The sequence below is a fragment of the Pelodiscus sinensis genome, chromosome 5 (assembly GCF_052426305.1).
Source record: "Pelodiscus sinensis isolate ZL-2025 chromosome 5, ASM5242630v1, whole genome shotgun sequence".
In the NCBI taxonomy this organism is placed as follows: domain Eukaryota; kingdom Metazoa; phylum Chordata; order Testudines; family Trionychidae; genus Pelodiscus; species Pelodiscus sinensis.
In genome coordinates, this window is record NC_143056.1 from 88587709 (window position 1) to 88612883 (window position 25175).

The window sequence follows — 25175 nt, forward strand, 5'->3', positions numbered from 1 at the left end:
CTTTCCAAAGAACTCCCTCTCCCCTGTCCAGTCGAGCTCTTTCGGAAAAAAGCTTTTTCCTCTTAGAAAGAGGTTTACCAATATTGGATTTCTTTTTGAATGAACACGATTGCAATATGGACATAAATGAAGTTTATCCAAAAAACTCTAGTGTACACATATACTTAATGGGATGAGAACATATTATCTTTAAATGTGTGTGTCTGTTATTCCCTGTGTTTTGTAGACAGGATTTTAAGTGCTTATGAGTTTACATATACTTTAATGATGGGATATTCAAAATGCCTAAATAATGTTAAGAAAAATTAATTCTGATTAATGAATAAAAAGGTTGGACTTCTCTTTGTGAGTATAAATGGATGTCATATTTTAGGTTTGAAAATATACACGAGAATTTTAACCAACAAAAATAAAGTTCCTTTTGTCACTGTTGGTTTTGACCAAATCAGGAAAAGTGTTTGTTTTAGAAGTGTCAGACAGGATTTTGCTTCCTGCATTAAAACATCTATGTGTGGAATTACCTTTTTACTTCACGAATTACCTTTTTATTCCATGATTACTTGAAGTCTTGAGTCCCAGCTCGTGACATAGGATTGAAGTTCATTTTCAGGTTCTGAAAGCTTAGTTTTCCCAAATATTTGAGTTGACAAGCATAGCCCAAGTGTGTGTGGTTTTTCCACCTATGGAAATATCCTGATTAACTGTGTCAGAGGCTATGTTCCTCTGGTTATGAAAATAATACCACTGCCAGTCTCTCTTTTTTATATTTGTTGCTCTTTTAAAAAAGTTCTTTCTAGTACAGTTTTATTGCACAAAGGTTTAATTTATAACCGCCTCCTCAAACCTTTTACAGAGTGCCTTCGCTTTTGAATGTCCTTGAACCTTTTTCACTAATGCAGTACTGTCAGAATTAACTCTTTCTTGGTGGTGCTGCAGCAAGATAATTGAAATTCTTTAGCACAGAGAACTTACAATAAGTGTGATCATCCAATATTGATGGTGAATGTCTCATTGCACAGTGAAGGCCAGGAAGTGGTGAAGAGGATAGTAGTGATATGCCTTCCGTGTTCTCAACCAAGACTTCGTCATATGTAGAGTGAGTTGGTCTGGGATCTCTTCATCTGACCATTTAAGTGGAGTGGAGTGAAGGTGGAGTTGTGCTTTTTTCACTTTGTTTTGGTGTTCTTTTTGTCACTACAGTCCCAAAAGTTGTACAGTGCTTGTAGGTGGGGTACATTTTTTTTTTTTTAAGATCCAAATATTGTAATGGCCCACATGTCTTGGCTGTGCTATGGACTTGATTACAGCAGAAGGTTGAAATGGAATATCTTTCTGTAAGCAGATGAAATTTTTTCTATATTTGCACCTCTCATACCCTCTAGCCCCCCAATACGCACACACTTTAGGTCAGTCTGCACTACAAAATTAAATCATCATAAGGGCTCTGGCTATCAATGCCCCACACCAATAGCCAGTGCAAGTGTTCTTGGTGAGGACTTATGCCACCAACAGAAGGAGCTAGTGTCGACATACAAAAGCAATTTAATTACTCTGGTGTATTTACGTTAATGTAAGTTAAGTCAACTTAACGTTGTCATGTAGACATGCTCTTAGAGTATTTTTTGGGGAAGAACCCTCTCTTTCTAGACCTTACATGCAGTACAGTTTGAAACTCTCTAGTCTGGCACACTCTGTTCTGATAACATCCGTAGCGTGGCATGATTTTAATTAGGCAGATGTCCACTTATCATGAATTGGGCCAAGTTTTCCATGGTTCCATGTAGTTTTACAGCCACCGGTCCTGGTTCTCAGTGTTTTGTACTGTTATTTAGTTCTATTTAATCCCTAAACATCTTCTAACAGCCCAGTAAGCAGTAGAAGTGTTGGTATTACTGGTAGACAATATTGACCTCTCGTGGTTCGGCATCTGTCCCGTCCAGATGGTGACAGACTAGAAAAGTTCAGTCTGTACTGATTTGTGGTCACCTACTCTTCCCATACAAACTGTTGAAAGGTGCTAATGGATGCCAACATAGATGTCTTTGGATCAAAGACCTTCTTTCTGTCTCAATGGAAGGCAGAGTTGAGAGAGCTGCAGAGAATGAGGGCTACCTCCCAAGGCAATAGGTGGCATGTAAATATGAGGTCCCATTGAAGTAAACTGGGCTATTCACTTTAACTTAAGCATATGTTAGTGTGCTTTGATGTGTCTTGCCTTCCACTAGTGTAGTGGTGTAGAGTTACACAAGGGGGTCAGGTAGCACATACAAGTTCATTGTTGTAAGGCTGCATCAAGCTGACTGAATTTAATAATTCTGCTACATTTTATATGTAAGACTCCTCTTGCATGTATTTGGAAAAAAAATCTTTAAAAATCAGAACTTTGCAAGCAGTTACTGAGACGAACAATAAAGCAGGTCAAATACAAGATTTTTTAACTTTGGCTGTGACCTAAACCATTCTGTATTTTCTCTTTTAGATGAGAACAAGGACTTAGATAGCACTGTGGATGTTTTGTCTTTCAGCTCGTTTGTTCCCACTGAGGGACAAGAGGAATCTGTATGTGTTACAAAAGCAGGATTGTCTGGGTTACAGGTCCAGAGTTGCAGTACTAAGATGAAGTACCACATCCTCCGTGAAAAGTGTTCTTGGAATCTTGTACCTGAGGAAACTGACAGCCAAGTTTTCAAGTGTCAAACTATGGTGAAAATGACATTTAGAGCACTGGGCTTGTATTTTCCACTTGCCCCTGCTCACCCACCCTTATTAGCATCATTTTAGGGGCTTTCATGGTAATGCACCAAAATGTCATCACCACCACGGCTTAATTTGTGACGACAGAGATGGCAGGGCTCAAACTGGGCAGCTGGAGAGTGGTGGCTGCTGTGTCTGGGCACCCAGGTCTGAAGGCAGCACTGCTACCAATAGAAGCACAGAAGTCAGGGAGGCATAACATGGTATTTCCACCCTTTTGTACTGTGGCTCATGGCTGGGCTGTCTTCTGGGCTCTTGGTCAGCCACCTTACTCTGAAGTGCTGGGATGGTGAACTTACCAGCCTAGAGGTGCCAGGGCTGCCCTGGAACACATTGAGCACTGGCTGTAACATTTGGGGGGGGGGGGGAGCGTGTTTGTAGGAGTGGGGGGAGGGAGGGGAATGAGAGAGCTTCATCTGGATTGGAAAATGCCAGATTGACAGCCTTGGATATTGATGTCTTCTGTTTATGGAATGAACAACAAAGGTACCACATAGACAGCAGCAGCAAAGGCCTACCATATTCCGTCTCCAGTTCTGGAAAAAGACTACTTGCAGGTTGTGAAGGAATGAAGTATGTGACCCCATTTATTTTAGCCACTCTTCTGAGACCACCAACAAGACCACTTCCTAATCACTATGATGTCAATAGTGTATAGGGACCGCTGGCCACTGGGGGTATTGAGGCTGAACTGCAACAACCAGCCCATGCCTGAACTGGGAAATATAGGCTGATCATTCCTGAGATGTTCAAGTTAATTTTAAATGCCACAAGTGAATAAAAATCCCTGCCAGTAGATTGAAATCGGTGTGTTTTCCAATTCATTTTTGTTTTACTAAAAATAATGTTTTTGTTTTATAGGAAATGAATTTACATCTAAATACTAGTCAGATAATGTTCTGTTACAACAAAGTTTTATAGTTTGCAGACTATAAAGTAGTGTGTGTGCGTTTTTGCAAATCTTAGACACAAACGTAGGAAGAACATCTTTATTTGCGTTTCCACCTTCCTCCTCCTATAAAGGAAATATTTTTTTACAACAAAACAAGCAAGGATATCCCTTACTGATTTCCAAATCTGTGTAGCACCCCACTGCAGAAGTAGCAGAGGTTGCAACCTCTCCTTAAATGATTGATAAGTTTGGCAAGCCATTTGAATTATACAACTCTTCCAAATAGGAGGAAAAGGTGGTAGGGGGGAGGAAATTACAGATTCACATTGCAGCTATTTTGTTCTCACTTGACAGAACACCTTTTAGTTACTTCAGTGGTATATGGTTTGAGATGAAGATGGAAAAGAGTTTGTCTTAAATAAATCATGCTGCTGTTGACTGCTGCTCTTAGAACACAGAACGTCTTTATGTTTCTTGCAAATATTCGTTTTGCTGTTATTGGCTAAAAAAAACCACAAAGTGTTCATTATGACTTAGCCATCAAAGCAAAGGTTTGGGGGGAGTCAAGAGACCTTCTTTGACTTGCTGTGCATCCTAGGGAAAGTCACTTAATCTTACTGTGCCATAGTTTCTCCATTTGGAAGAGTTAGTTCAGGTTTTCTAAAGTGTTAATGTCTAAAAAGAGCTCATCCAAAACAATTTTAGTAGTTTTTTATGGTATTACCATTCACTACAAAAATGTGCAGATGTATTATTTTAAGTATTTCCTTTCATGGTCTCTGGCATATATTCCAGTAATTGCGAATCTGTAACTTCTAATTATTTTAAAAAGTAAAACTATTATACAACAAAGAAAAAAGGTTACAGACTCCATTTTACTGCACAGAAATAGACTGAGGCTATGGCTAGACTGCAAGCTTCTTTCAGAAGAAGCTTTTTTTGAGAGAGATCTTTCAAAAAAACTTCTTCTGAAAGACAGCGTCCACACACACAAGCGCATCAAAAAAGCAATGTGCTTTTTCAAAAGATAGCGTCCACACTGAATAGATGCTATCTTGCATTTAAGCTGTGATTACTATGGACAGAGTGGTCACCAGGGCACCTGTGCTTTTTTCTCTTTCCTCTTCTTTCAAAAGAACTCCCTCTTCCCTGTCCTCACATGCTTTTTTTCCAAAAGAGCTCTTTCAGAAAAAGGCTCCTCCCCCTAGAAAGAGGATTACCCAATGCCAGAAAAAAACCTCTGTTCTTTTGATTTACTTTCGGAAGAACACGACTGCAGTGTGGGCGTAACTCAGGTTTTGTTGGAAAATGCCATTTTTCCAACAAAACTCTGTAGCGTAGACCTATCCTGACCTATATCATGGTAAAGCCCCAGTCCTGAAAAAGCTTAAGTGCCTACTTAACTTTAGGGACATCAGTAGTTCCATTAGCTTCAGTGGGAATACTTACTTAGTTAAGTATGCATTTAAAGTTCTCCTTACATTCTATGTTAAATAACTTGTATTCATATTATTGTGAGCTGCATGTCTATTCCAGAAGTTTATCTTTAAGGATCTTGCTTTCTTTTAAGTGACTTATTCTGACATAAGTTTTCATGTAATTTACGCCTGCAGTGTGACTCTTCCACAAAGTGCCAAAATCAGTACGCACCAAAATGGATTACTCGCTATATCTACTGGACATCACTAATCATACTGGGTAAAATTAACATAAGTTACACTCCCTGAGAAAGTGGGCATCTGGTACAAAAAAGCCTCTCAAAGCAAATCACAGGTGAAAAAAATAAGATTTTTAAAACAACTGTAACTGGTATATTTTATTTTCCTGGTAGATCATGGCTTGACAGTGTTGAGGTAAATGCAGATATGACATACGAATAATCTTTACATAAAGATTAACTGTCTTTCAGCAAATTCCCCCTCCCCCACAATATTTTGTCTTGTATATTCATATTTTAATTTTTAATCCAATACAAAAGTGCTATTTCCAGAAGAATTGGCCTTTGTATCTGTTTTATTGCCTTGCTCTTTCTTCAGAGTAAAATAGCAATTAGGCAGTGCAAAATCTTGTACGCCTGTTTTTTGAGCAGGGAAAGGTGGAGTTATGTAGGATTCCTTTTTTTAGAACTACTCTATTATGGACTAAGTTGTAGCATTTACTTACCACCTTTTTATCAACATTTTCTCTCTTTAGGAATCAATGTTTGAGAGAAAACAACCCTGAGTATGTGTCTCCCTACTTACTCTGTTGCTCAGTCATCTATAGTGACATGAATAGTGGACAGGAAGGTAGCAGCTTTACAGACCCTGGAAGTGGCAGTATGAGTCCTTTTAGCATAAGCATAATGTATTGGGAGAGCTTCACTTTGGGGTGGTCTGGTTTTTTGGTTAATAGGATATAGTCCTATCCTCTCCTCTTATTGTAATGAGTTTGGAGGTCTGGTTATCAAGTGGGAATAAACACATTGAAATCCATTATTTGAGATAGTTGACTGAAAAATAAACTTCAAAATAATGAAGTTAATTTAACCTTACTGATCATTTATTATCTATAGGGGACTGTAAATAGTTTTTAAGAAACATTCTGTGAAATACATATTTCTATGAAAATCTGCTTTTGTAGGGCCTCCTAAACAGCGGAAAGAAGTACCTGTGATTTCTGATTCTAACATTAACAATAGTTTGTAGCATTCTATGCATATAGGTCTTTTAAAACAAAGCAAAGCAATCTTCTCCTTCATCTTCAAATGTATTTTAAATGCATTAATTTAATTATTCTTTGTAAATGGTGCACTATATTTAACAGCCAAGAGCAGGCTCCAGTTGTTTTGAGGGAATTAATAATAAAGAGTGGGGTTCAAATTTTTGGGCATACTAAATGTGAGGGGATACAAGTGCATGGTATGTCTTTTTTTATACTGAGTATTTAGGAGTAGTCCCTTTCAGCTCAACTCCTGTGAGCATGCATAATTAGTTGTGCAGGTGGGTTTGAATGTATGGCTTTCTAAAGAGCAAGAGGTTGGGAATACTAGCAGTTTGAAAGAGTAGGAGGCTGGAGAGTGGAGGTGGTTGCAGACTGCAGAAATTATAGCTATGGCAACAGTGTTTCTTCTCTTTTTCAATACCTTTTTTTTTTTTTTAAATAGACTCTGTCCTGGGAAAAACACTTATACTGCACCAAATGAAATAATGGGGACCTTTCTTAGATGGTTTAGCATAAATGAGAAATGAATATTAAATCCCTTCACAAGTGCCTAATGTATAGGTAAGTTTGCTACAGTAAACAACACTTGTGATGAACACAATGTTATAATTTTAAAACCCTCCAGTTCGTAAAGTGAGAAAATTCTGAGTAAGGTAATCCAATGAGGTAATTACCCAGGCCATTCATATGATCAGTTAATAACAATAACGACATGTAAAATGATATTTTTACATTTTCCTAAAACAACCTTAACTCTGTTCCACAGAACTTACTTATGAACTCTTAAACCATGCATCAGTTACTTACACCTACATATAGAATTGTCCATTGTGTAAACAGCTGCTGAGGGTTGCATTAAAAAAACAACAAAAAAACCCTTTGAGTTTAAAATTGAAAATATAATCAAAGAGCGGTGGGGGGAGCACATTGGCTGATTGGGAAAAGCTGCACAAATATTTTCAGATGGTTTAGATTATGGCATACTGGCACACATGTAATCTTGTATTCTTCATGAGTGATACCACAAATGGGAGAATGGCATTTGCAATTTTCGATTCCTTATCATGCAACAATAGAAGGGAAAAAATAAGCATATATGACCAGAATTTTGGAATTTTCTTTATTAAAGTGTGTGCTTTTAAACTACAGAGACACATTAGCTTTTCCATAATCAAGGTGTAAGTTGATTTTCTATTCTAAAGCCCAAATGTATTGCATGAAGTAGAGTCCTCTCTTGGTCAAAACTAAACCTGAAATGCCAAATTCTTGCTCCCGTGCAGAATTTTTTTAAACATTTTTTCCAAGATGTGGTCTTAATTGTGTGTCCTGGATCTATGCATGATGGAGATTCTCTGTATGGAGAGCTCCTCTTTGTCAAATAGGGGAAATCAGATGGCTCTGGACTTTATAGGCTATCTATTTGCATAAATGGATGGGGTCTGTGCCTCTGTCTCAGTTCCAGGGACACTTTCTATCTTCCCACATTCTAGCAGTGAGGCAGCTATGCAGTCAGACTAAGATGGTCTCTCTTCAATCTGCTATTTTCCCCTCAGGGAATGTTCCATGTCATTAAGTAGAGCATATGTAAATCCCACCTGGTTGTGAAGGGAGTGTCCATTTGTCCTCTAATTATAATACAGCTGAAGAAGTGTGCAGGGGATCTAGACAAAAATTTCATGTAATTACTATAAAGATTCTAAAAAGAAAAAAAAACTATTTAAAAAAAAAAACCATGCCAAACTCTAACCAGACACTTTTCAGGCTAGTCTGATATTTGCTTGTGATTTGATTAGAGTAATGTTTCTTTAGTCTTCTCCATACTTGGATTAAACTACAGAATATAGGTGAATGGATTATTAGCTTGTTAGTTAACCATCCTTAGGAGGAGACATTTATCTCTTGGCAAGAACTACAACTCTTTGCTGGTTTTGTTCCATTTTGTACGATAATTCACCCATAATTGCAATTTGCCAGTATTCCAAGTGACCTAACGTATGGTTCCAGGACAGATGGTGTTCCAATCTTCCATAATGGCAATACTCTAATATTGTTTAGTGGGGTCTCACGACTATTATTGCCCTCACTTGTAAAGCAGAGAGTTAGAAGTTCATTATTATGCTGAAGGATACACAAAGTCCATGTCAAAATAAGTCAGAACCTAGTATTTCTGAATCAGAATTATAGGGACCTCAGGAGGGCATCCAGTCCAGCCCCCTGCCCAAAGCAGGACCAGTCCCAGCTAAATCATCCCAGTCAGGGCTTTGTCAAGCTGAGAATTAAAAACCTCTAGGGATGGAGATTCCACCACCTCCCTAGGTAACCCATTCCAGTGCTTCACCACCCTCATAGTGAAATAGTTTTTCCTAATATCTAACCTAGACCTCCCCCACTGTAACTTGAGACCATGCTCCTTGTTCTGCAATCCGTCACTACTGTGAACAGCCTCTCTCCATCCTCTTTGAAACCTCCCTTCAGGAAGTTGAAGGCTGCTATCAAATCCCTCCTCACTCTTCTCTTCTGCAGGCTAAATAAGCCCAAATCCCTCAGCCTCTCCTCGTAGGTCATGTGCTCCAGCTCTCTAATCACTTTGTTTACTCTCTGCTGGACCCTCTCCAATGTGTCTGCCTCCTTTCGTTAGTGAGTTCCCCCAGAATTGGACACAATACTCCAGATGTGGCCTAACCAGTGCCGAATAAAAGGGAATAATCACTTCTATAGATTTGCTGGCAATGCTCCTTCTAATGCACCCTAATATGCCATTAACCTTCTTGGCTACAAGATCCATGACTCACATCCAGCTTCTCATCCACTGTAATCCCCAGATCCTTTTCTGCTGAGCTGCTACCTTAGCCAGTGGGTTCCCAGCCTGTAACAATGCTTGGGATTCTTCCATTCCAAGTTCAGGACTCTGCACTTGTCCTTGTTGAACCTCATCAGATTTCTTTTGACCCAATCCTCCAATTTGTCTAGGTCATTCTAGATCCTATCCCTGCCCTCCAACGTATGTACCTCTTCCCCTAGCTTAGTGTCATCTGCAAACGTGCTGAGAGTGCAATCCATCCCCCTCATCCAGGTCATTAATAAAAATGTTCAACAAAACCAGCCCTAGAACCGATCCTTGGGGAACTCCACTTGAAACCGACCACTAACTTGACATCAAGCCATTGATCACTACGTGTTGGGCCCAACAATCTATCCACCTTACAGTCCATTTATCCAATCCATATTTCCTTAACTTGCTGGCAAGAATACTGGTGGGAGACCAAATCAAAAGCTTTGCTAAAGTCAAAGTATATCACAGCCACTGACTTCCCCATGTCCACAGAGCCAGTTACCTCATCACAGAAGCTAATCAGATTGGTCAGTAGTGACTTGCCCTTGGTGAATCCATGTTGACCATTCTTGATCACATGCCCCTCTTCCAAGTGTTTCAAAGTGGATTCCTTGAGGATCCACTCCATGATTTTTCCGGGGACTGAGGTAAGGCTGCCTGGTCTGTAGTTCCCTGGATTGTCCTTCTTCCCTTTTTTAAAGATGGGCACTACATTTGCCTTTTTCCAGTCATCCAGGATCTCTCCCGATCTCCATGAGTTTTCAAAGATAATGGCCAAAGGCTCTGCAATGACATTTGCCAACTCCCTCAGTACACCCAGATGCATTAAATCTGGACCCATGGATTTGTGCATGTCCAGCTTTTTTAAATAGTTCTTAATCTGTTCTGTGAAGACAGAGGCAAAGAAAGCATAGAGTACTTCAGCTTTTCCCACATCAGCTGTCATTAGGTTATCTCCCTCATCCAGTAAGGACCCCACACCCATGCTGATCATACTCTTATTGCCAACATGCCTGTAGAAACCTTTTTTGTTACCTGTCACATCCTTTGCTAGTTGCAATTGCAAATGTGCTTTTGCCTTCCTGATTACTCCCCTGCATTCTCGAGCAATATATTTATACTCCTCCCTAGTCATCTGTCCAAGTTTCCACTTATTCCTTTTTGTGTTTAAGCTTGCCAAGGATTTCCCTGGTAAGCCAATCTGGTCACCTACCATATTTGCTTTTCTGACTGCACATCAGGGTGGTTTCTTCCTGTGCCTTCAATAAGGCTTCTTTAAAATAATGCCAGCTCTCCTGGACTCATTTCCCTTTCATGTTAGCATCTCAGGGGATCCTTCCCATCAGTTCTCCGAGGGAGTCAAAGTCTGCTATTCTGAAGTCCAGGATGTGTATTCTGCTGCTCTCCTTTCTTCCTTTGGTCAGGCTCCTGAAATCTACCATCTCATGATTACTGCTTCCCAGGTTGTTACCCGCCTGTACTTCCCCTACTAGTTCCTCCCTCTAGTTGTGTTGCTACATCATTAGAAGGTCCACTCCAACTCAGGTAGACAGTTCATCTCTCTCTCTGTTACCTATGCCTGTAAAAAGGTAATACATTTTTACCCACTTCACAGTGGAGGCTGTTAGGAATAATCATGTGCATAATACATTTGCCTTTTTCTTTGAATATACTTGTTACAGAATGTTTGATGTTACTATTGTTGTTGGGCTCTTGCTACACCTTGAAGGAGCAAAAAGCAGCACTGTAAATGAGGGGGAGACAGAATTTCATATTAAATATGCATCTGCCAGACTTTGGACTTGGAGCCGCCTTCTGCCAATTGAGTTTCTTTTGCCTGTTTCCAGAGACATAGTTTTCTCACAAAAAAGGCCTGGATAATGTGCATGTTGATTTTTTTTTAACCTTCTTATCCTGGATATTGAGGTCATTCTGAATATGTCTCTAAAGTGATTTTATATTTTGTTAAAAGCCATTTCAGTTTACAGTATTTTTCACCATGAATATTTGTTTAGGATCACTTTTCAGCAGCACTTGCATTTACACAAAGACCTGTTTAGTAATATATATACTAGGTTTTATGTCCTTTGACTTGCTATATTAATAAAGTCATCTTCCATTTTAAATACCAGTCTATTTGTTAATTTAATATTTTAATGAATGAGTCAGAGTCTTTTCATAGTAGCATTTAAGAAAAATATATTAGTTTCTGAGCAATTGTCATCTAGTTGCCAGTATATTCTTTGATTTTTTTTTTGTGTGCGCCAAAAAGCTCAGTTTAGAATATATTAGCTATTTGTACATTGTATATACAGTGTAATAAAGAACATTCTAAGTTCTTAGAAAGTAGTATTGCTGTGCAATCTGTAACCTAGTGCTAAACATCCATTCCCTTATATTATCTGGAGATTACTGTACAAATTTATTTTTTAACTTTTTAATTAGATATTTTTATCTTTTTCCTAGCTGTTTTCAGTTTTATAGAAGTTATAAATAGAAGTAGTTACATGGACCAGGCAGATTTTTTTGTTAGTAGTTAGTTTACATTTTAGTCCAGACACAACAACCATTTGATAAATTTGTGCACCAAATTTAGTGATCTTATTAATGTGTTTCCTTAAAATTAATGTTACCTATTTATTCCATGGTTCACTGGATTCATGTGGCATTGTTGAATTAGAGTTACTGACAGAAGATATCCAGGGGTCTCTTGGAGTGAGAGATACTCGTATTTGTTCCCACCTTCATGAGAGGGAACAGTCAAAATACTTAGTCTCCCTCCCTCCACATGCTCTTGGGAGGCCAAGACTGGAAATTGCAAACCTAAGGAGGGGAGTAGGGAGATAATTATTTCTCTTCCTTCTGGATCCCAAGGAATAAGCACAATTTATCACCAACTGGGTTAAGTAAATAACCAACAGCTTGATATTTTCCAATTGTGAAAAATGTATTCTCCCTTTTAAGTGTCCCTGTGCTATTCCCCATCTATTTGATTCTTTCTTCCCTCGTATACACAGTATCACTTTAACTATGTTTCTCAGGGACAGTTTACATAAGTGTGTGTGTGTGTGTGTGTGTGTGTGTGTGTACACACTTATGTTGTTTTTTGTTTAGTACAAGATTGTTTAGTACTAAACAAAAACAAGTTTGGTTGTATGGAAGCATATTAATTCATTTGTAAGACTCCTTCTAGTTTAACATCTTTTCTTATGTGTTCTCACTAAACCATTTTCTTCCCCGTAACCTTTAATGTCTCTTCATTCATTTATATAGTTTAAATGCAAGATACATAAGGCACCATATAAATAAATACCCAAAGCCAACTCTCTACAAAATCTTTATGCTCAATTAAGATGTGAGGTACCCATATATTTCTCAATGTGCACACAGCTTGGTATGTTTAAACTCAAGACGTTGCCAATTATACTGTCTCTGAACAGACCAGATAGATGCATATAGTATACCAGAAGATGTTGCTCGGGTCCTTAACTCAAATAAGTTTTGTTTTTCTTCATTTAAATAATTGTTCTGGGGTGGGATTGAGGATGAAGGGTTCAGTAAGCAGGCTGCTCCGTGGAAGAGGACAAGCCCAGCCCCCTCTCACCTCAGCAGATTGGGGCCAGGTGAGCAGCACCTGTCCTTGGCTGTTGCAGCGGGCACAGCTGGGGGGGAGGGGTGCATGTCTCCCAGCTGGGGGACAAACAGACATACAGACAAATTCTCTGAAATATATAGTAGATAGATAGTTGTCCTTTTCTGCACCCCTTCCCTCTATTAGTCCAATGGGGTGATAGCCGTCCCGCTTCCCATCTGTGGCCCCTTTACTACTCCACTGTGGTCATTCTGAAGTATAACACACTCCTGCCAGACCCCTCCAGCTCCATTTTATGAGAAACAAGCAAATCCCAAACCCTGACCTTCCTTCAAGTTATGATAAGAGGAATCTGCATACCATATTTGGTGGTCCCAGCTCTTACTGTGGAGAAAGAGTTCTTGAACAAACAGACTCATAGATAGATGGATGGAGAGACCGACAGATGCACATTCCTAAAATATATAGTAAGATTGGTTGAAATACATTCCAGAGAAGAGGTTTTTTTTTAATTTTTTTTTTTTTTACTATTTTTAACTTTAATGTTAAGCATGAGAGAAACTGCAAAATCAACCTTTTAAGTATTTTAGTTGCAATTTTCAAGCTTTTATTCATTCTGTTTAAGGTAAATTCTGTAAAGAATTGCCTTTTTACAAAATTATATGTTCTGCATATCGGTCTTGTAATTGGGTCTCAGAGACACTACGGTCCCAAAGGTAGCATTCATTGGGGAGGTTATTTCATGGCTTACAGATTCTCCGTCAACGAGTTCGATCACATCTTTCATGCAAGCCACTTCATAAGCTAGCTTACTGTGGAAAATGTTTCTAAATCTAATTCATTTATAGAGACAGAAAAGACAGAGGCATGTAAGTTTCTGAAAATCTTCATTTTGTGGTTCCCCAGTGATTACAAATAATAAGTATTTACTTGATATTCAATTCACAAAGGTATTTTTTTCCCTAACCCTTCTCTTCAGGATGTTTTTATTCAATTCTTATGGTTTAGCTGTGGAGTAACACATACTTGTTGTCCCCCTCCCCTGCAGCTCCTGCAGGCCTTCTCAGGTAGATGAGATGAAGGATATGCTCTCCATTCAGATATTTTAGGAGCAGCCAAGGTATTCTCACTTTCTTTTGGTAGGTGAAAGGTTACGATCTGATGTTGGCATGCATCAGAGCTTCTTCTATTGAGGCCAGATGCCACGTCATGCTGTAAACACAAAAACTAGACTGGTCAAACATAGGATTAAATCTAAGACTGGTCAGTTTCAGCCTTGTATAATTTAAAATTATATGGTTTATGTTTTGGGGTCTCCTGAAAACTACAACTCCAAAAGAGGGAGAGAACTTTTTAGTTGTCAGTACTCTCACTTTCTCTCTTGTCTTCACAGTCTCTTTCTCCCTTCAAGAGTTAGCTCTGTTTTCCTTTCCTCCCAGAAATCTTTACTAGGTAGTAGCAAACTGTATTTTCTCAGAGGGTCATTATGCTCAAGCTGTTAAGTTGCTGCTTCAGTGTGTTCTTCAAAGTATTCCTTCCTTTTAATTGCTCTCTTATCCACCTTGACGGTAAGCAGGCTGCCTTTCATCCACGTGGTCATATCTGACTGATGCATGTTCATGTTACATGTGAAAGAACGCTAGAATTCAAAGTCCTCAGCTTTTTGCTGGTACTAGAAGCCCATAGTCTGTTTTCTCTGATGTCTTCATTCATAAAATAGCAGAAGACAAGAATGAGACCTTTTGGACTCCATCTATAAGAACTACTATGACAGGAGAGCTGCTGAGGAGGAATGAATGAAAACAACTTTATACGGTTCAGACCCTCACTGGTCTTTAAGGTGAATTAGCAGAACTATGATGTTCTGGAGACTCACCCAGCGAGGTGAGTATAATGTGTAGATATGAGAAAAGAAGTTTGGGAGTAGTTTCTGTGCCTTGTACATTTCTATCTGAGCCACAGGTTGGGTTCTGTCTTTATTCAGCAGCGTGGATGGGACCAGAGAACCTGGAAAATCAATGCTGAGCATGAGACCATGTGCACCTGTCAGCATTAGGTGCCTCTAAACGGCAATTATATTCTGGTGAAGGTACACTTACTGCTTTAGAGTGGTAAGAATGAGAGATGATTCTTATCTCCAAGTCTTTACAGTCCTTATGTCATTTATTTTACTAGAAAATCTTAGTGAAGTTTTCCCATCCCTATCCAAATGTTCTGCTCTTCAGTTTGGAGGACTAACATGTTTTGACCAAGCTCTCTGCTTCCCGTTGTCCATTAAGGATCTCTTCTATAGTGAGAGCATGTATTCCCTACTATGCATAGGTCTCATGATAGGCATTTATTAGTTGAATACTCTTAATAATGAAAGCTCTATGTGGGTGTCTAGTGTCGTTGTCCATGTCCAAATCCATTGGCTAACCTGCCTTTCTTTCACAGGGTGGCAGAAATAAACATAAAATGGCTTTTTTTCTACTTCTTTCCCCCCCCCCCCCCCCCCAGTTTAAAATATTGTAATTGCTACTGGCTCCCAAACTCTTTGCATCCCAGCATTTGAAGTTTTCATCTAGCAACTGCCATCTTTAAGTGGAAATTCTCAGTTCAGACAAAACAGAATCAGAGAAGGAGGGGAAAAAAAACTTTAAACGGGGGCCACCAAGCTCACGTTTGAATGGAAACAGAGTTTTGGCAAGTGAAAAGTTAAGGGAAAAGTTTCCCCTTTTTTAAGTAGCATTGCAAAAGTTGTTTATTTTTACCATTTCTCCTTTGGTTTCTATGGCAACCAGCAGAACTGGGCCATCAGCAGCCAAAGAATCCATTTACTCTTAAATTTACTGCTTGAGCAGCCATGCAGTTATCTTTCCAAATTAAACCATGATAGAGTAATAAGTGCTACATAAATGGGGATAAAATAAAAATACCAAATGTAGAGTTCTGTTTCCATTTAAGATGCTACTTATATTTGCTGGTTTTGGATGAAGACTAGACTTCAAATTTGATGCATTTACTTTTTGGATTAAAACACAAATTTGATTATTATGAATATAATTGCATTCTACGTGTAATTTAATTAAGAGCATGTCTTAATTTAATGAAGAGTTGTCTAATGCTCTACCTTTTATGCCATTTCTTTCTTTCAGTTTGGAAGAAAGAAACAATTCCTAGTAAATTTCACAATGAAGACCCTGTTTTCAGACACTTATAACTTTGTCAGAATCTATTTGGGTTGAACTTTTAAAAGCAGGTTTGTGCTTCAGGCTGATTACCTTTGAAAGATTTCAGCCAAACTGTTCAGTCATTTCCAAGAACAAGTCTAGGGAATAATATGACATTTGACCGTGTTTAAAACAAATTCTGGCATTCTTTCTTAGAAAAAGTTTAACAACCCTAAGCTTAAGAATAGAGATTTGAAATTTGGCTAGGGCATGGCTTTTATATCAGGGCAGTGCCTCTGGCCATGCCAATAAATCCAAATTTGACTACGTATAAGCCTGTGAAAAATCAGAGATATTTTAATTAAATATCTGAGGAGTCCATTCTCCACTCTGACCATTCACCATCTTCTCACAGCTCCTGTTAGTGATTGGATTGTGCATGTACCATCCTCACATAGATAGTGACTCAGCAAGACCATTGTTGAGCTTGAAAAAGCAAGCACTCAGTTAGAAATACAAATGCAATCAGAATACAAATGCAATCTAGTGACTTTAATGCAGCCCCCTTGTATGAGTACATTATGATAGTCTTTAATTATGTGAGCACATAAGATTTTTTTTCTATAGGAACCCGTCTTTTTTCAGCAGAAGGACAGTACTCATTCAGTGTGCAGCTATTCAATATTTTGTTTTTCCTTCATTTAGTGAGCCTCCCTATACCTTATTTACTGTACCCTTTTCAAGCCCTGCCATGAAGATAGAATTATTAATTTCTTCATGGACTTTTATGGCACTCATTACTTTAGCATTTTAATGCTTCACAGACATTAACATATCTTGAAGACTTGTATGATGTGGTGGTGGGATGGTATTTTATAATATCTATTTCCCAGATGGGGAACTTGGGAACCAGAGATTTAAATAAAGAATATCCACTGATTTTGGATACCTTGTTTGAGGTGCGTAAGAGCTGATTTTTCAGAGTTCCTAGCTTTGTATAGCACTTTATATGTTCACAACTCCTATTGACTTCAGTTGCCGCTGTTTTACAGATCAGACCCCGGGTCGCTTCTCAGACATCCAAAAATGGGAGAAACTCATAATTGTGAGAAGTTTGCTTGAATTGACTTTCCCTGTATTGCACAGGAACCTTATGGCAGAGATAGGGACAGAATTCCAATTCTGAAGAGCAGCAGTCAAGTGCCTTAACTGCTTCTTTTCTCTTCCTGCAGTCCCCTGCCTCATTTACTACTCATTTTTCAAATTCTACAGCAAATAAGCAAGGATCCTACAGACAACAATCTACTTTACTTGCCTAAACCTATTCATCTCAAGAGTAGATCAATACTCTATACAGAACAAGGCAAGAGCCCTGGAGAAGAAATTGTATGTAATAGTTAAAGGCTGTATCATAATGCAGATGCCCAAAGGCAACCTCAGTGCTTGCATTTCTAAACTTTAGAGTGATTGACTTTGCATCCTTAATTCTCTCCATTTAACATAGGTTTTTGTGTGTAAAATAGATAATAGTCCTTTGATCAGGGCCTACTTTTGCAGTAATATAATACTTTCATTAAAATCTTTAATATATTTGCAGCTGTGTTTCTCAATTTGTGATGTGATTAGATGTATCACTGTACAGCCACTATTTAGTAGTAGCTAATCATGTAATGTTTCAGAGAAAATGCCAGAAAATCCATTGCTGAATAATTTGCCCTCAGTGTAAATTTGTTCCTGACTCTCGGCAGTGACTGGCTTAAACCATTTATCTCTCTCGTGTGTGTGTGTGTGTGTTAATAGAATCAGCAGATCTAGATCTGTCTGTCTATAATGTGGATCTTCTGAACAGCCATATGAATTGACTATCTTTACATATCATACTAAGCATAACATTATTTTGCCTTTTTTTAAATCCACTCTAATGCCAGCATTAATTTGGCTTTTTAAATATAGCTATATTCTAAGGAATACATAGGAATAAATAGAATACGTAAGGGATAAATAGCTTGTCTTGAGTGCAGCACAATGATGAGCAGCTCTCTTTTCAACTGAATTTAAATTTTTGAATTCAGTAATATGTGTAAATAGTTCATGCCATAACTTATCAGTACAAGGCAAGTCCTGTAGGGATTTTCAAAAATGTCATAAGTTGAGTTTTATTGGTTTTTATAGATTAAATGTATGTTGTATAAAAAAACCTTTCCTTTTTATGTTGTTTTAAGCCTGCTGCATATTAATTTAATTGGGGCCACGACTACACTAGGTATTTTGAATTTTCTAAGTTTGACTTCTAGGCACCCGGTTTTACAAATTTGAAGTTCCATGTCCTCACTATGAGGAAGAATCGAATGTAGTCTGAGATTCATGGAGTCTGACATTAATGGAGCCTACCTCAGACTCAGAGTCCCAGGATGCACTCTGGGGAGCTGCAAGAGGCTTCCTGGAGGCAAATTAGTTCCAATTAGTGGCACCACAGCATCTACGCTAACGTTATTTTGGATTTACACGTTCAGGAATAGCGTTACTCCTCATGAAAAGCAGGACTACAGAGTTTGAATTCTGCACCCCTTATTCTGGAATAATGGGCTTGGTAGTGTGGATGCATCTCTTAGAAAGTAGACCTGGGGTAGCTAATTTCAGACTAAGGTCCTACTGTGGACCAGACCTGGCTGACATGTCGTGCTTGTGTTATGAAGAGTATTTACTTTTCCACGCCAGTCATGATTTTATAGAACTCTATTATATGGCCCCTTTGTTTCTTTTTCAACGTGAGAAGTCTCAGTCTTATTAATGTGTTCTCGTATGGAAGCTATTACATAATCCTAATTATTTTTGTTCCCCTTTTCTGTACCCTTTCTAATTCCAGTATATGTTTTTTGAGATGAAGTGGTAAGATCAACACTCAGTTTTCAAGATGTGCGCATACCATGGATCTATGCAAAAGCAATATTATATCATCTGTACCTTTTCTAATGATTACCAACATTATTAGCTTTTTTTATTGCTGCTGCATATTGGAAGCTTTCAGAGAACTATCCATACTGACTCCTACATCTGTCTTGAGTACTAACAGCTAATGTAGACGCCATCAGTTTATACATATAGTTGGGATTATATTTTTTTAGTGTGCATTGCATTGCATTTATCAACATTGAAATGCATCTGCTATTTTGCTGCCTAGTCACCCAATTTTCTGAGATCCATTTGTAATTCTTCTCAGTCAGCTTTGGACTTAACTGTCCTGATTATGGAAAAGTTTGTGAGCAGTCACAATAATCAAGAGAAACAAATATTTATGGGAAAATATTTGAAAAGGAGACAGGCTGAATTAATCTAAACAAAGGAGCCTACAGATATAATCCAAGGGCTATGTAAAGATCGTGCCCATTATACAAGAAAAATGTGGGTCTGGAAATTAATGAACCAAAACTTGTGTTGAAATTGGTGGAAACAGGCCAAATCGGTGGAACAAACAATGAGGAGATTGGCCATTTCATCTATCGCTCCCTTTTTTGGACCTTAAAGAGCCTTTGAGTGGGGAGGTGGAATAGTAAGAATGGAGGCTACTGACATGAACTTCATCACAATGACACGGTGACATTTTGTTTGATGTCTAGACCAGTTCGGGCCTGAGAGAGAGATTCAAATTATGTCCCCTTCCGTACCTGTTCCAGCTAAATCCCAAATACACTTGAGCTGAGGATTGGACTTCAACAGCAGCAGCCCATCTCAAATAGCTTATTTCTACCCAAAAGAACAGTTATTGCCATCTGAGAGACTGTCAAACAAGGGGTTTTTTCCTTCTAAAAACTCTAACCAGCTACAGAGGAAAGGGAGCAAGAAATGTTGAATGAAACATTTTAAATGCTTGAACTCTTTTTCCTTTGCTGTATCTTTAATAAAAAGTTTTGGGTTTTAATGACATTTCACACAATACTAAGCAAGCTGAGGTCTTTGCATGCCAAACCCAATATCTTGTTTAAAACTATTATATGTTGGACTGTGACTGGGTTATATTAACGTCTTTGGGCCCAGATATTCCCTCTCACGTAATATAACACATCCCCCCCAGCAGAGCCAAGTATGTAGTTTTCAGGTACTGTTGGCTTAGCTATTGTTTTTCTCATGAGCAAAAATACTGTTGGACATAATTATGTGTCAGAGACTCACACGCTAATCAGATTCCATCTGCAAAACAATTTTAGCAGATTTAATGGCACCCCCACACTTCTAAACGCATTGAGACATATGTTTGTAAGCTAATTGAATACAGCTTCCATTCTTGGCAACAGTCCATTACACTGTTAAGTCAACAACAGTATACTTTAAAACTTTTTTCATTTGCAGTATGTTAAATATTCTGTTCACCAAGTATAATTTTAAAGAATTTTCCACAGAAAGAAGCTGTAAGCCTGCAAAAGACCATTACTAGAACCTTGAATGTAATTCTTCTTAACACTGACATTTTTATTGGTTGGAATGCTATATGGTGGAAGGTTATTTGGCTTTTCTTGTGGAGTTTGTCTGTAAAGTTTAGGATACAGTTAGTTATTTTCAGCTTTTTTGAACATGATCACTGAGAGAGAATTCACCTTAAATGTCCATCACATCCAGGCACACGGGATGTTAGCTATCCTCTGTTCATACTCAGTAAAGACCCTCAGTGTCATTATCAATAAACTGATTACTTTCTCTGGCAATATGCAGAGTTTATCACGTGAAAATATGCACAAGCAGCTACTACATGAGGATAGTAGTATATATAACTATTGGCATAATACATTTTGGCTGTTCTGTGGCATCTCATGTTTCTGTGTGGCATTAATTCATTTCCAGGTGTAATTTAGCATGAACCTGTTTGAATTCTGGTTACCACAGAGACAGTGCCTTTTTTTTCCTCTGCAGCAATTGAAATCAGTTAAACTGCTTAAAAGACCCTTTCCTTTTTATTTAGGAAGGACCACAGGGCAAAATACTCATACTGAAATCTTCCACATTTTCTTAATTTAAACTTAAATATATTCAGTCTAAGATGGTTTTCTTGTTCTTTTGTAAAAGGACTTAAGACCAATTTAGTATAGGTTTAGTTTCTTACTGAAGTAAGATATAGTCTTTAGTATCTCTTTTTAAAGGCTTGCTTGACTCTGGAGAAGGGAAGGAAAGGAAGTATTCAGTTTGTGGCATGTTGCTCAACTTTGTGACTAAAAAGATGCCATAGAAGTTATCGTGTGCATTTGCACTTCAAGTGGGTATACTGAATTCTCTTTTAAGAAATGCATTAGTTATAATGGTGGCAGTTATGTCTGGTTTTGATAAGAATTTTAATAATCACTAATATCTTGTCCTGACATTATTTTAAGATGACACCTATTTTTGTGTTGTTTTCTTTTAAACCAATCTTGGAAGTCAACCATTAGACTGAGACTTGAGAATTTCAATTAAAGTCCTTTAAGCACTGTGATAAGTAAATGAGTAAAATAACCATATCACATGACAATATTTAAAACATGAAAGATTTGAAAGTAAGCAGTAAGGTAATTAAATTCCAAGTTATCTTTGTAAAACTAGACTAAATCAAATTTTGTGGCTAGCAGCTAGAATATCTGAACAGTAGTTGGTGGCAGGTAATGCACAAATGTGCAGGAAAAAACACACAAACCATTTTAGGAAGTTAAAACTTCAGACTGCTCTTTATATCAACCATTGAAAAGCTTCAAAAGCTAAATCTCCAATTCTTTTATATTCCTAGTTTTCATGAAATAAAACAAAATGTACTACTTAAATTTGGCCTAAAATTTAATTTGTTATAACAACTTTCTGTGATTTATAAAAGGTGTGCATTATAGCTTTTTAAATTTCAAAGAAAACTAGATTTTAAATGAACATTCCCCGTACATCATTTGAAACTTCAATGTTACAAATCAAGGCACTGTAAATGGAATGAATTAGACACAGAATGAAATATCCTTTTAATTGTCCAAGCTGAAATAAATGCACAAATTAACCACAAAGCAAAGCTACTGAGAAGCACCTTTGGTTTTTTTTAGATTGTCTCTAATACAGGTTAGATTTACCGTAAAAAATCTAAAACGTGGATCCAGATTTTCTTTTCTAGCTAATGCATGCTTGGGACTTAGCCCCAGTTTGCATCTTATGCCACTTTTGCTCGCCTCCTATTCCTTAGTCAATTCTAGCTAATTTAAGGAGGTCCAGTCTCCTCACTCAAATTAGAAAAGTCTAGAGGCAGTGTCATAGTTTAGAGCATTCAGTTGCTCCAAGGAGCCGTCCCTGCTGAGGAGGAACAATCATCAGCTTCACAGAAGAAAAATTTTCTTATCCCATGTTGACAATGTTCTCTTTAGGGGAGAAAGAATAGTTACCTATCCCACTAAACAATAAGCTGTCCAGTTGTTTATACTGAGTCCATCATCATGGCATCTGAGAGAGGGTTTTAGCAACCCTACAGAAAGCATCTGATGGGCCAAGTCAAATTATTCAAAACAAAAAAATCAATCCTTCCGAGATCTGTCATGTCTTACTAAGTAAGTAAATGTGAAGTGCTTAAAGTGCTCTCCTTCCTATCTCTCTCCTGTGGTCAGCCCTAGGAAGGCTAAAAAGTAGCAGCAGCAGTGCTGGGGGAAACATCTTTCAAACTATTACTCTCTCTGATCATCTATGTAAGCCCACTTGAAGGGCTTAGGGGGATTCTGAGTTGACAGCCAAAGTATGATTTTTTTTTACCATAGAAGTTTTGTTATTTATAATGAGTTTTAAATGTTTGTGTTCTCCTAGTTCATAAGGAACTAGGGGATGGGGAGGATGTAGAAAGAAAAGGAAGCAGGAAGAATTGGAAGTCCTAGCACAGTCAAAGAACTATGATGCAATTGGAATAACAGACTTGGTGGGATGACTCACATGACTGGAGCACTGTCATGGAAGGGTATAAACCGTTCAGGAAGAACAGGCGAGGGAAAAAATGTAGAAGAGTTGTACTATGTAAAAGAGCAGTATGATTGCTCAAAGTGCCAGTATAAAATGGAAGAAAAGCCTGTTGAGTCTTTGGCTTAAGTTTAGAGGTGGAAGCAACAGGGGTGATATCATAGTCGGTGTCTGCTATAGACCACCAGATCAGGTGGCTGAGATAAATGAAGCTTTCTTCAAATAACTAACAGAAGCTTCCAGATCACAAGCCCTGGTTCTCATAGGGTACTTCAGTCACCCTGTCATCTGCTAGGAGACCAATACAACAGTACACAGGCAATCCAGGAAGTTTTTGGAGACTAGTGGGGACAACTTCCTGGTACAAGTGCTGAAGAAACTAACCAGGAGCCAAGATTAGCTTGACCTTCTCACAATCAGGGAGGAATTAGTAGGGGAAGTAGATCTGAATGGCAACCTGGGAAGCAGTGATCATGAGATGATTGAGTTCACGATCCTGACCAAAAGAAGAAAGGAGAGCAGCAAAATATAGGCCCTAGATTTTTGACCCTCTCAGGGAACTGATGGGCAGGATCTCCTGGGATGCTAACATGAGGGGAGAAAGGAGTCCAGGAGAACTGGATGTTGTTTTAAAGTCTTAATGAAGGCACAGGAACAAACCATCTCAATATGCAGTAAGAAAAGCAAATATGGTAGGCAACCAGCTTGGCTTAACAGTAAAATCTTTGGCAAGCATAAAACACAAAAAGGAAGCTTACAAGAAGTGGAAATTTGGTCAGATGACTAGGGAGGAGTATAAATATATTACTCGTGCATGCAGGGGTGTAATCAGAAAGGCCAAAGCGCAGTTGGAATTGCAGCTGGTAAAGGGTGTGAAAGATAGCAAGAGGTTTCTACAGGCATGTTAGCAATAAGAACGTGGTCAGGGAAGGTGTGGGACCCTTACTGAAATGAAAGAGAGAAGTAACCTAGTGATAGAAATGTAGCCGTGTTAGTCTGGTGTAGCTGAAGCAAAATACAGGACTATGTAGCACTTTAAAGACTAACAAGATGGTTTATTAGATAATGAGCTTTCATTTGGGTCTGGCCCACGAAAGCTCATCATCTCATAAACCATCTTGTTAGTCTTTAAAGTGCTACATAGTCCTGTAGAAGTAACCTAGTGATAGATTATGTCAAAAAAGCTCAAGTATTCAGTGCTTTTTTTGCCTCTCTCTTGATGGACAAGGTCAGTTGCCAGACTGCTGCACTGGGCAACACAATATGGGGAGGAGGAGGGTAGCTCTCAGTGAAAAAAGAACAGGTTAAGAACTATTTAGAAAAGTTGAATGTATACAAATCCCTGGGGATGAGTCTAATGAATCCAAGTGTGGTGAAGGAGTTGGCTGATGTGATTGCAGAGCTATTGGCTATTGTTTTTGAAAACTTATGGCAATTTCAGCAGGTCCAGGATGATTGGAAAAAGGCAAATACAATGCCCATCTTTTTAAAAAAGGAAAGGACAATCCAGAGAACTACAGACTGATCAGCCTCACCTCAGTCTCCAGAAAAATCATGGGATTCTCAAGGAATCTATTTCAAAGCACTTGGAAGAGAGGAAAGTGATCAGGAATAGTCAACATGGATTTACCGGAGCAAGTCATGCCTGACCAACCTGATTGTCTTCTGTGATGAGATAACTGGCTCTGTGGATCTGAGGAAGTTGGTGGACGTGATATACCTTGACTTCAGCAAAGCTTTTGATATGGTCTCCCACAGTATTCTTACCAGCAATTTAAAGTAGTATGGTTTGGATAAATGGGCTGGCTAGATTGTCAGGTTCACCGGGTAGATATCAACAGCTCAATGTGTGGTTGGTGGTCTGCAGAATGCCTCAAGGAGCAGTTTGAGAGTCTGGTTTTGCTCAACATCTTTATTAATTACCTGGGTGAGGGGATGGGTTGCACCCTCAGCAAATTCACAGGTGACACTTATTTAGGGGAGGAAGTAGACATGCTGGAGAGTAGGGCTAGAGTTCAGATCTGGGGTAGACAATAATTTTCACAGGAAGGGGGTGGAAGGGGCAGGGCTGGGGACTAACCTCCCCCCAGAGTTGTCTAGCGCTTGAGCTGTGATCACCAACCAGTGGATCGGGATCTACTGGTAGATCCTGGAGTCTTTGACAGGTGATTTGACAGGTGAGCCGTTTAAACAGGATCCTACTCCCTGAGCCACTACCTGGAAATTTGGTGGCACAATCACCAGGAAATAAATAGAAAGCAGCCAGATGCAGTCCATAGGCTGGATCAAAGTGTTAGGCAGGCCAGATCC

At 38.6% G+C, this 25175-nt stretch overlaps 1 protein-coding gene and 1 long non-coding RNA gene across 11 annotated transcripts in view; one reads left to right on the forward strand and one right to left on the reverse strand.

The window, feature by feature from the left end:
* SHANK2 (SH3 and multiple ankyrin repeat domains 2) overlaps nucleotides 1–25175 on the forward strand; it is a 688250-nt gene that overhangs the window by 513909 nt on the left and 149166 nt on the right. The gene's annotated exons all lie outside the window — the stretch shown is intronic.
* The window catches only part of LOC142829167 (uncharacterized), a 29225-nt gene continuing 16956 nt past the window's right edge, over nucleotides 12907–25175 (reverse strand). The window contains exon 4 of the long non-coding RNA XR_012903548.2: nucleotides 12907–13986. This is a non-coding gene — a long non-coding RNA (uncharacterized LOC142829167). The remainder of the gene's footprint in view (nucleotides 13987–25175) is intronic.